Source organism: Triticum dicoccoides, chromosome 1B (genome assembly GCF_002162155.2).
Source record: "Triticum dicoccoides isolate Atlit2015 ecotype Zavitan chromosome 1B, WEW_v2.0, whole genome shotgun sequence".
NCBI lineage: Eukaryota > Viridiplantae > Streptophyta > Magnoliopsida > Poales > Poaceae > Triticum > Triticum dicoccoides.
The window spans coordinates 490419920-490431410 of record NC_041381.1 but is presented as its reverse complement, the minus strand read 5'-3'; positions in this window follow the sequence as shown (position 1 = coordinate 490431410).

Below are 11491 nucleotides of genomic sequence, written 5' to 3'. Positions count from 1 at the left end.
GGGGAGAAAGAAGAGGATGGCCTCCACGCGTTTGGAGGCTGAAGCGTCCAAGAAGGGGAAAGCTTCCCATCCGGACGACTCCACTGCGGCCACCGATAGCAGCTCAGAATGGCACCCAGGATCAAGCCCCTGGCCAAATCATGAGTATTCCAAAACCCGGACACTTTCATGTATTCAGCCTCACTACTTCATAGTTTTTAATGCGTTGAATCATGCATTCGCAGTCCATCTCGGTCCAACCTCGAGCGGTCCTTATCTTCAGAGGATTTGCTAGACCAGGAGGCAATGGACAGCAGGACCCTTCCAGCGGCCTCCTCTCCCAAGCACATGGATGACGTTGAGGCGTCATCCCGAAGGATCCCAGGCGAGGGAGAGACGTAGGAGGCCATCCGGGAGGTGCCAGAGGGTGAGACCTCGGCTGCCGAACACATGGGGGAGCTAACCCCCATGGATGCTGACGACGGGGGCCATATCAAATTTGGCCCCCAGCCGAATACCATTTCGGAGACCCAGACGGCTCTAGAATCAGGCAAGCAGCCACCTTCAAGAGAAGGAGGTCCACCTATTACACCGGTGACCTCTGTCCATCCAGAGGCACCAGATACTTTGTTGGAAGCGCTGCGAGGCGCTTCCAATGTCGAGGAATACCGTAGCCTTATGGGTATAGTGATTGAGAGGATACAGTCTATGAAAAGCGGACTGAACAAAGCCTGCACTAGCCTTCTAACCAGCTTTGAGGTAAGCAATGCAATTATATAAAGAAAATGTCACAGTATAGACAGTAGCCCCTGAGACTCTGTTCGGTATTCGGAAAGAAAAGTTGAATAGAGGATCAAATATCTTTCGCAGGAGACTAGCTTGATATGTCTATGTGAACAATGCAGGCGTCGTTGCTGGCTGCGACCTCTCATGCTGTTGTGGTCTCCGGACTAAAGCGAAGCCTGGAGCGGACCGAGGAGGAGCTCGACCGCGTGAAGAAGCAACTAGAGGAGAATAAAGGTATGCAATAACCTTATCTAAATTCAGAAAGGGTGAACGATTTGTTCTGACTAAAGTGTCATGATATTTATTAGGGGCAACGACCGAGGTGGAGGCCCTCAAGAAGGCGCTCGCCAAGGCCGAGGACAGACTGGCCAAGGAACAAGCCGCACGCGAAAAGCATGAGGCTTGGGGTTAGTGAGGTCGAACAAGAGCTCCAGGACACCGTCAAGAAGTGTGAGTCCTTGGAGCGCAACATTACGGATCAAGAGTTCGAACTTGCCAAGGCCCACCAGAGCGCACACGATGCCCGAGCTGAAGCCCAGAGCGCCCTCCAGGAAATCTAGGTGGGCAAGAAAATCGCGACGGGTAAGGCCTTTAATATGCAGAGTAAATATGTGAAGGAAAGGTTCCTCTTACTGACCCAGATTTGGAGTTCTCAAGTGGCGTTTGCGGACACTACAAAAAAAGACACACCCGTGACATTTTGGGCCGAACGAATTTTTTCCTGTCATACTTATGACACTTCTATGACGATAATTGTGACAAAACCCGGTATCATCATAGATGTGGTGGGCTCCTACTTCTATGATAAAAAATTATGACAGAAAATGGGATTTTCGTCCTGGGCGGCCCGGAGACGCAACCGCATGACATTCTTTGGGCCGTCCATGACGGAAAAAACTGTGGAAGAAGCGAGGGGGAGGAAAATATCGGGGTGTTGCCGGTTACGGTTGGTGGTCAGGGCCGAGCGATGTGATGTCTACTACACAACCTTCTTCTTGTAGACGTTGTTGGGTCTGCAAGTGCACAAGTTTGTAGGACAGTAGCAAATTCCCCTCAAGTGGATGACCTAAGGCTTATCAATCCGTAGGGGGCGTAGGATGAAGATGGTCTTTCTCAAACAACCCTGCAACCAAATAACAAAGAGTCTCTTGTGTCCCCAACACACCCAATACAATGGTAAATTGTATAGGTGCACTAGTTCGGCGAAGAGATGGTGATACAAGTGCAAAATAGATAGTAGATATAGGTTTTTGTAATCTGAAATAATAAAAACAGCAAGGTAACAAGTGATAAAAGTGAGCGTAAACGGTATTGCAATGATAGGAAACAAGGCCTAGGGTTCATACTTTCACTAGTGCAAGTTCTCTCAACAATAATAACAAAGATAGATCATATAACAAGCCCTCAACATGCAACAAAGATTCACTCCAAAGCCACTAATAGCGGAGAACAAACGTAGAGATTATGGTAGGGTACGAAACCACCTCAAAGTTATCCTTTCCGTTCTATCTATTCAAGAGTTCGTAGTAAAATAACATAAAGCTATTCTTTCTGCTCAATCCATCATAGAGTTCATACTAGAATAACACCTTAAGACACAAATCAACCAAAACCCTAATGTCACCTAGATACTCCATTGTCACCTCAAGTATCTGTGGGCATGATTATATGATATGCATCACACAATCTCAGATTCATCCAACCAACATAAAAATACTTCAAAGAGTGCCCCAAAGCTACTATCGAAGAGTCAAGAACGTGTGCCAACCCCTATGCATAGGTTCATGGGTGGAACCCGCAAGTTGGTCACCAAAACATACATCAAGTGGCACATGATATCCCATTGTCACCACAGATAATCACGGCAAGACATACATCAAGTGTTCTCATAAAAGACTCAATCCGATAAAATAACTTCAAAGGGGAAACTCAATTCATCACAAGAGAGTAGAGGGGGAGAAACATCATAAGATCCAACTACAATAGCAAAGCTCGGGATACATCAAGATCGTGCCATAGAGGGAACACGAGAGAGAACACGAGAGAGAGAGAGAAATCAAACACATAGCTACTGGTACATACCCTCAGCCCCGAGGGTGAACTACTTCTTCCTCGTCATGGATAGCACCGGGATGATGAAGATGGCCTCCGGTGATGGGATCCCCCTCCGGCAGGGTGCAGGAACAGGGTCCCGATTGGTTTTTGGTGGCTCTGGAGGCTTGCGGCGGCGGAACTCCCGATCTAGGTTCTGTTCTGGAAGTTTTTGGGTACGTAGGTATATATGGGTGCAGGAAGTATGCCGGTGGAGCTACGGGGGTCCCACGAGGCAGGGGGGCACGCCCAGGGGGGCGCCCCACCCTCGTGAGCACCTCCCGTATATCCTGACGTGCACACCAAGTCCATCGAGTGGCTTTCCTTCCAAAAATAACTTCTCCAGTTGATTCCGTTCCGTTTTGACTCCGTCTGATATTCCTTTTCCTCGAAACACTGAAATAGGCATAAAACAACAAATCTGGGCTGGGCCTCCGGTTAATAGGTTAGTCCCAAAAATAATATAAAAGTGGATAATAAAGCCCAATATTGCCTAAAACAGTAGATAAAGTAGCATGGAGCAATCAAAAATTATAGATACGTTGGAGACGTATCAAGCAGCCCCAAGCTTAATTCCTGCTCGTCCTCGAGTAGGTAAATGATAAAAAGAGAATTTTTGATGCGGAGTGATACTTTGGCATAATTTCAATGTAAATCTTCTTAATTGTGATATGAATATTCAGATCCGAAAGATTCAAGACAAAAGTTCATATTGACACAAAAATAATAACACTTCAAGCATACCAATCAAAGCAATCATGTCTTCTCAAAACAACATGGAAAAAGTAAGTTCATCCCTACAAAATCATATAGTTAGGCTATGCTTCATTTTCGTCACACAAAGATGTTCCCAACTTCTATACCCCCGATGAAAAGCCAAGCAATTGTTTCATACTTAAATAATCTCAAACTTTTTCAACCTTCACGCAATACATGAGCGCGAGCCATGGATATAGCACTATGGGTGGAATAGAATATGATGATGGGGATTGTGTGGAGAAGACAAAAAAGGAGAAAGTCTCACGTTGACGAGGCTAATCAACAGGCTATGGAGATGCCCATCAATTGATGTCAACATGAGGAGTAGGGATTGCCATGCAATGGATGCACTAGAGCTACGAATGCTCAACAAAAGAAAACTAGTGGGTGTGCATCCAACTTGCTTTCTCATGAAGACCTAGGGCATTTGAAGAAGCCCATCGTAGGAATATACAAGCCAAGTTCTATAATGAAAATTTCCCACTAGTATAAAAAGGACAACTTATGAGACTCACTACATGAAGAACAAGGTGCTACTTTGAAGAACAATATATGAGACTCACTACATGAAGAACAAGGTGCTACTTTGAAGCACAAGTGTGGAAAAAGAGATAGTAGCATTGCCCTTTTTTTCTTTTTTTGGGCCTTTCTTTTTTCTTTTTGGCCTTTCTCCTTTTTATTTGGGCAATGCTCTAATAATGATGATCATCACACTTCTATTGATTACAACACAAGGATTACAACTCGAAACTTAGAACAGGATATGACTCTATATGAATGCCTCCGGCGGTGTACCCGGATGGTGCAATGAATCAAGAGTGACATGTATGAAAAATAATGCATGGTGGCTTTGCCACAAATACGATGTCAACTACATGATCATGCAATGGCAATATGACAAAAGTAATGTATGTCATGATGATGATGATGGAAGTTGCGTGGCAATATATCTCGGAATGGCTATGGAAATGCCATAATAGGTAGGTATGGTGGCTGTTTTGAGGAAGATATAAGGAGGTTTATGTGTGATAGAGCGTATCGTATAACGGGGTTTGGATGCACCGACGAAGTTGGCACCAACTCTCAAGGTGAGAAAGGGCAATGCACGGTACCGAAGAGGCTAGCAAAGGCGGAAAGGTGAGAGTGCGTATAATCCATGGACTCAACATTAGTCAGAAGAACTCATATACTTATTGCAAAAATTTAGAAGTCATCAAAAATCAAGTACTACGCGCATGCTCCTAGGGGGATAGATTGGTAGGAAAAGACCATCGCTCGTCCCCGACCGCCACTCATAAGGATGCACAAGCCAGGTACACTTCATGTTTCAAATTTGTTACACAACTTTAACCATACGTGCATGCTACGGGACTTGCAAACTTCAACACAAGTATTTCTCAAATTCATAATCACCCAACTAGCACGACTTTGATATTATCACCTACATATCTCAAAACAATTATCAAGCATCAAACTTATCTTAGTATTCAACACACTCATAAGAAAGTTTCACATATCTTGAAAGCAATTACCATGCTATTAATGACTCTCAAAATAATCTAAGTGAAGCATGAGAGATCAATAGTTTCTTTAAAACAAATCCACCATCGTGCTCTAAAAGATCTAAGTGAAGCACTAGAGCAAAAATTATCATGCTCAAAAGATATAAGTGAAACACAAAGAGTATTATAGCAAATTCTAATTTGTGTAAGGCTCTCTCTCATTAAATAATTTCAGATCTTGATACTTATTCAAACAGCAAGCAAATCTAAAGAAAACTACAATGCAAGGATATCACAACTCATGTGAAGAAGCAAAAACTTAGGCTCAACCGATACTAACCGATAGTTGTTGAAGAAGAAAGGTGGGATGCCTACCGGGGCATCCCCAAGATTAGATGCTTGAGACTTCTTGAAATATTATCTTGGGGTGCCTTGGGCATCCCCAAGCTTGAACTTTTGTGTCTCCTTAATTCCTCTCATATCATGGTTTTTCTATTTCTTATCAAAAGCTTCATTCACATCAAACTCAACAAGAACTCGTGAGATAGGTTAGTATAAGCCAATGCAAAACCTTATCATATTCTACTGTAACAAATCACTAAAATTATTATTCGACATTTAATACTAAATGCCTCTGTATATTTAATACTCCTATCCTCAAATAGAATCATTAAACAAGCAAACATATGCAAACAATGCAACCATAACAGCAATCTGTCAAAACAGTACAGTCTGTAAAGAATTCAAGAGTAAAAATACTTCCCTGACTCCAAAAATTATGAACTAAAATTCCCACTGTAATAAATTTGTCAGAGCTTAATATTCAAAAATATTCAATGTTATACCATTCTCTGACTTTTCTAGGGAATTTTTGCAACAGCGGTAAACTTTCTGTTTTCAAACAGCAACATGTATACTAGCAAAATAAGCATGGCAAAGGCTATCCTTGACTTTTTTATTGAAAGTAAAGATTCAAAACATTATTCTAACTAACAGCAAGCAAAAACTAACAAAATAAAATGACGCTCCAAGCAAAACACATATCATGTGGCGAATAAAAATATAGCTCCAAGTAAATTACCGATGGAAGTAGACGAAAGAGGGGATGCCTTCCGGGGCATCCCCAAGCTTAGTTGCTTGGTTGTCCTTGAATATTACCTTGGGGTGCCTTGGGCATCCCCAAGATTAGGCTCTTGCCACTCCTTATTCCATAGTCCATCGAATCTTTACCCAATACTTGAAAACTTCAACCACACAAAACTCAAAACAAAACTCGTAAGCTCCGTTAGTAAAAGAAAATAAAACTACCACTTAGGTACTGTAATGAACTCATTCTAAATTCATATTGGTGTAATATCTACTGTATTATAACATCTCTATGGTTCATACCACTTAATACTAGCCATAGATGCGGACGCGGAGTTTTGGCTCCCGAGCTCATCTGCACCCACGCTTAGAAAAAAAATCAAAATAAATACTAGAAAAATTCAAAAAATTCCAAATTTTTTTGTGGTGGTAGATAATTTGACGCGTGAGGTGCGCCCCAAAATTCAACTCATTTGAGAATCTAAGCAGATCTTGGAAAAAAGACAAAATCAGGGTCTGTAAAAATGTGTACTGTTCATGCACTGTTTTGACCCGATTTGTCTTTTTTGCCGAGAGCTAATCACATGTCCAAATATGTTGAATTTTGGGGCGCACCTCACGCGTCAAATTATCTACCACCACAAAAAACTTGGATTTTTTTGAATTTTTCTATTATTATTTTTTGAATTTTTTGCTGAGCGGGAGCAGATGAGCCCGGGCTCCAGGATGAATTATCGCCATAGATGCATCAAAATAAGCAAACAGCACATAGAAAACAGAATCTGTCAAAAACAGAACAGTTTGTAGTAATCTGTATAAAACGTATACTTCTAGAACCCCAAAAATTAAGAAATAAATTTCTGGACCTGAGGAATTTTTCTATTAATCATCTGCAAAAAAATCAACCTAAAAGCACTCTCCAGTAAAAAATGGCAGCCATTCTCGTGAGCGCAAATGTTTCTGTTTTCTACAGCAAGATCATATAAACTTCACCCAAGTCTTCCCAAAGGTTCTACTTGGCACTTTATTGAAACAAAAGCTATAAAACATGATTACTATAGTAGCATAATCATGTGGACACACAAAAACAGTAAGGATAAATATTGGGTTGTCTCCCAACAAGCGCTTTTCTTTAATGCCTTTCTAGCTAGGCATGATGATGACAATGATGCTCACATAAAAGATAAGAATTGAAACGTAACGGGAGCATCATGAAGCATATGACTAGCACATTTTAAGCCTAACCCACTTCCTATGCATAGGGATTTTGTGAGCAAACAACTTATGGGAACAATAATCAACTAGCATAGGATGGCAAAACAAGCATAACTTCAAAACTTTAAGCACATAGAGAGGAAACTTGACATTATTGCAATTCCTACAAGCATATGTTCCTCTCTCATAATAATTTTCAGTAGCATCATGAATGAATTCAACAATATAACCAGCACCTAAAGCATTCTTTTCATGATCTACAAGCATAGAAAATTTACTACTCTCAACATGAGCAAATTTCTTCTCATGAATAGTAGTGGGAGAAAACTCAACAAAATAACTATCATGTGATTGAAAATTAAGATCAAGATGACACGTTTCATGGTTATCATTATTCTTTAAAGCATACGTGTCATCACAATAATCATCATAGATAGGAGGCATGCTTTCATCATAGTAATTTTGCTCATCAAAGCTTGGGGGACAAAAAATATCATCTTCATCAAACATAGCTTCCCCAAGCCTGTGGCTTTGCATATCATTAGCATCATGGATATTCAAGGGATTCATACTAGAAACATTGCAATCATGCTCATCATTCACATATTTTATGCCAAGAATTCTATGTAATTCTTCTTCTAGTACTTGAGCACAATTTTCCTTTCCATCATATTCACGAAAGATATTAAAAAGGTCAAGCGTACGTGACAAACTTAACTCCATTTTTTTGTAATTTTCTTTTATAAAATAAACTAGTACTAAAAGAAGAAACAAAAATATTTGATTGCAAGATCTAAAGATATACCTTCAAGCACTCACCTCGCCAGAAAAGAGCTTAGTGACGGAGTGTTAGTACCCTTTACCTAGTCACCCCGGCAACGGCGCCAGAAAAGAGCTTGATGTCTACTACACAACCTTCTTCTTGTAGACGTTGTTGGGCCTGCAAGTGCACATGTTAGTAGGACAGTAGCAAATTTCCCTCAAGTGGATGACCTAAGGTTTATCAATCTGTAGGAGGTGTAGGATGAAGATGGCATCTCTCAAACAACCCTGCAACCAAATAACAAAGAGTCTCTTGTGTCCCCAACACACCCAATACAATGGTAAATTGTATAGGTGCACTAGTTCGGCGAAGAGATGGTGATACAAGTGCAAAATAGATAGTAGATATAGGTTTTTGTAATCTGAAATAATAAAAACAGCAAGGTAACAAGTGATAAAAGTGAGCATAAATGGTATTGCAATGATAGGAAACAAGGCCTAGGGTTCATACTTTCACTAGTGCAAGTTCTCTCAACAATAATAACATAGATAGATCATATAACAAGCCCTCAACATGCAACAAAGAGTCACTCCAAAGACACCAATAGCGGAGAACAAACGTAGAGATTATGGTAGGGTACGAAACCACCTCAAAGTTATCCTTTCTGTTCTATCTATTCAAGAGTTCATAGTAAAATAACATAAAGCTATTCTTTCCGCTCAATCCAGCATAGAGTTCATACTAGAATAACACCTTAAGACACAAATCAACCAAAACCCTAATGTCACCTAGATACTCCATTGTCACCTCAAGTATCCGTGGGCATGATTATACGATATGCATCACACAATCTCAGATTCATCCAACCAACATAAAAGTACTTCAAAGAGTTCCCCAAAGCTACTATCGGAGAGTCAAGAACGTGTGCCAACCCCTATGCATAGGTTCATGGGTGGAACCCGCAAGTTGGTCACCAAAACATACATCAAGTGGCACATGATATCCCATTGTCACCATAGATAATCATGGCAAGACATACATCAAGTGTTCTCATAAAAGACTCAATCCGATAAAATAACTTCAAAGGGGAAACTCAATTCATCACAAGAGAGTAGAGGGGGAGAAACATCATAAGATCTAACTACAATAGCAAAGCTCGGGATACATCAAGATCGTGCCATAGAGGGAACACGAGAGAGAACACGAGAGAGAGAGAGAGAGAGATCAAACACATAGCTACTGGTACATACCCTCAGCCCCGAGGGTGAACTACTCCCTCCTCGTCATGGATAGCGTCGGGATGATGAAGATGGCCTCTGGTGATGGGATCCCCCTCCGGCAGGGTGCCAGAACAGGGCCCCGATTGGTTTTTGGTGGCTCTGGAGGCTTGTGGCGGCGGAACTTCTGATCTAGGTTCTGTTCTGGAAGTTTTTGGGTACGTAGGTATATATGGGTGCAGGAAGTACGTTGGTGGAGCTACGGGGGTCCCACGAGGCAGGGGGTGCGCCCAGGGGGGGCGCCCCCCACCCTCGTGAGCACCTCCCGTATCTCCTAACGTGCACTCCAAGTCCATCGGGTGGCTTTCCTTCCAAAAATAACTTCTCCAATTGATTTCGTTCCGTTTTGACTCCGTCTGATATTCCTTTTCCTCAAAACACTGAAATAGGCATAAAACAAAAAATCTGGGTTGGGCCTTCGGTTAATAGGTTAGTCCCAAAAATAATATAAAAGTGGATAACAAAGCCCAATATTGCCTAAAACAGTAGATAAAGTAGCATGGAGCAATAAAAAATTATAGATACGTTGGAGACGTATCATGATGCATGGAGGTTTGGGCGTTTCTCTCGTACACGCACGCGTGTGGGTGCAAGGCATTGGGCTCTAACTGAACCCGAGCGAGGCATTCGCCTACTGAACCCGAGCGATTGCACTGCAGGCTACGCGTTACTGAACCCGAGCGATCGATCGATGGCTGTTAACTGAACCCGATCGAGCGATTCCTTCGCTACTGCTGCTAACTGAAGCCGATCGATGCTGCCTCTGGATGAACAATGAGCGTTGCTGGGGGGGTGGATGAACAGTTCCGGTGGGGGTGGATGAACAGGACCCCGTGGTTATGAACAGGACCCCGATCGATCAAGCCGGTTGGGACTGGATGAAGAGGACCCCGTGGAGGGCTGGATGAACAGGACGACCCCGTGGAGGGCTGGATGAAAAGTAGCCCATGGAGGGGTGGTTGAACAGGAGCCCATGGAGAGGGCTGGTTGAACAGTAGCCAGTGGAGTAGCGCGCGGTGGAGGCTGGATCAACAAGAGCCCGTGGATGAACAGTCACAGGTGGAGGCTGGATGTACAGGATCCCGTGGATGAACAGTCATAGGTGGAGGCTGGAGGAGGTCGACGGTGGATGAATAGTAGCCCGTGGAGGCTAGACGAGGTCGACGGTGGAGATGAACAGTATCCCATGGAGTCTCGTTTTGCGGTACGCCACACCCCTCCCGATGAACAGGACCCCCGTTTCGACCATAGCGCTCCAACACAAGTCTGTTTCCTCCGTTCTGCGGTACGCCACACCCCTCCCGATCAACAGGGCCCCATTTTGACCGTAGGAGGTCCAACACAAGTCTGTTTCCTCCATTTTGCGGTATGCCAGACCCCTCCCCATGAACAGGATCCCGTTTTGAACGTGGCCGGTCGAACACAAGGCCATTTCCTCCGTTCTGTGGTACGTCAGGCCTCGTTTCCATCGGTTGTTCCGTCCAAGCCGGTTGTCTCCCACGCGTTCCGTTGCCTCCCGATGAACACAATGCATTCCGTTGTCTCCCCATGAACACGATGATGACACAGTTTCTCCGTTTTGGCCCAGCTATGTACACGAGCCTTGGCCATACGTATGCGCGAGTAGGCGTTCGAGACCCCGCCCGTATGTATGTACGTGGCCGTATTTACTTTCTTGCACCCTGGCCGCTGTACGCACATGTACATGCTACGTGCGTGCCTCTACTACGACATGTGCATGCCTCTACATCGACCAGTATGTACGTACACGTTCGCAACCAGAATGACAACACTACGTACGCTTCGACCAGGTGGGTCCCGACTATCAGGCACTTCCTTGCGTGCGAAGATGTAATTGGTGGGTCCAAGCAGTCAGGGGGGCGAATCGTTTATTTTTTTTGCTCGGACACACTTCCTTGCGTGCGAAGATGTAGCTGGTGGGTCCCAGCAGTCATGGGGGAAACTTTTTTTCGTGAAATACGGTTGCCCGTCAGGTGGGTCCCTGCTATCAGGTGGAGGAATCATTATTTTCC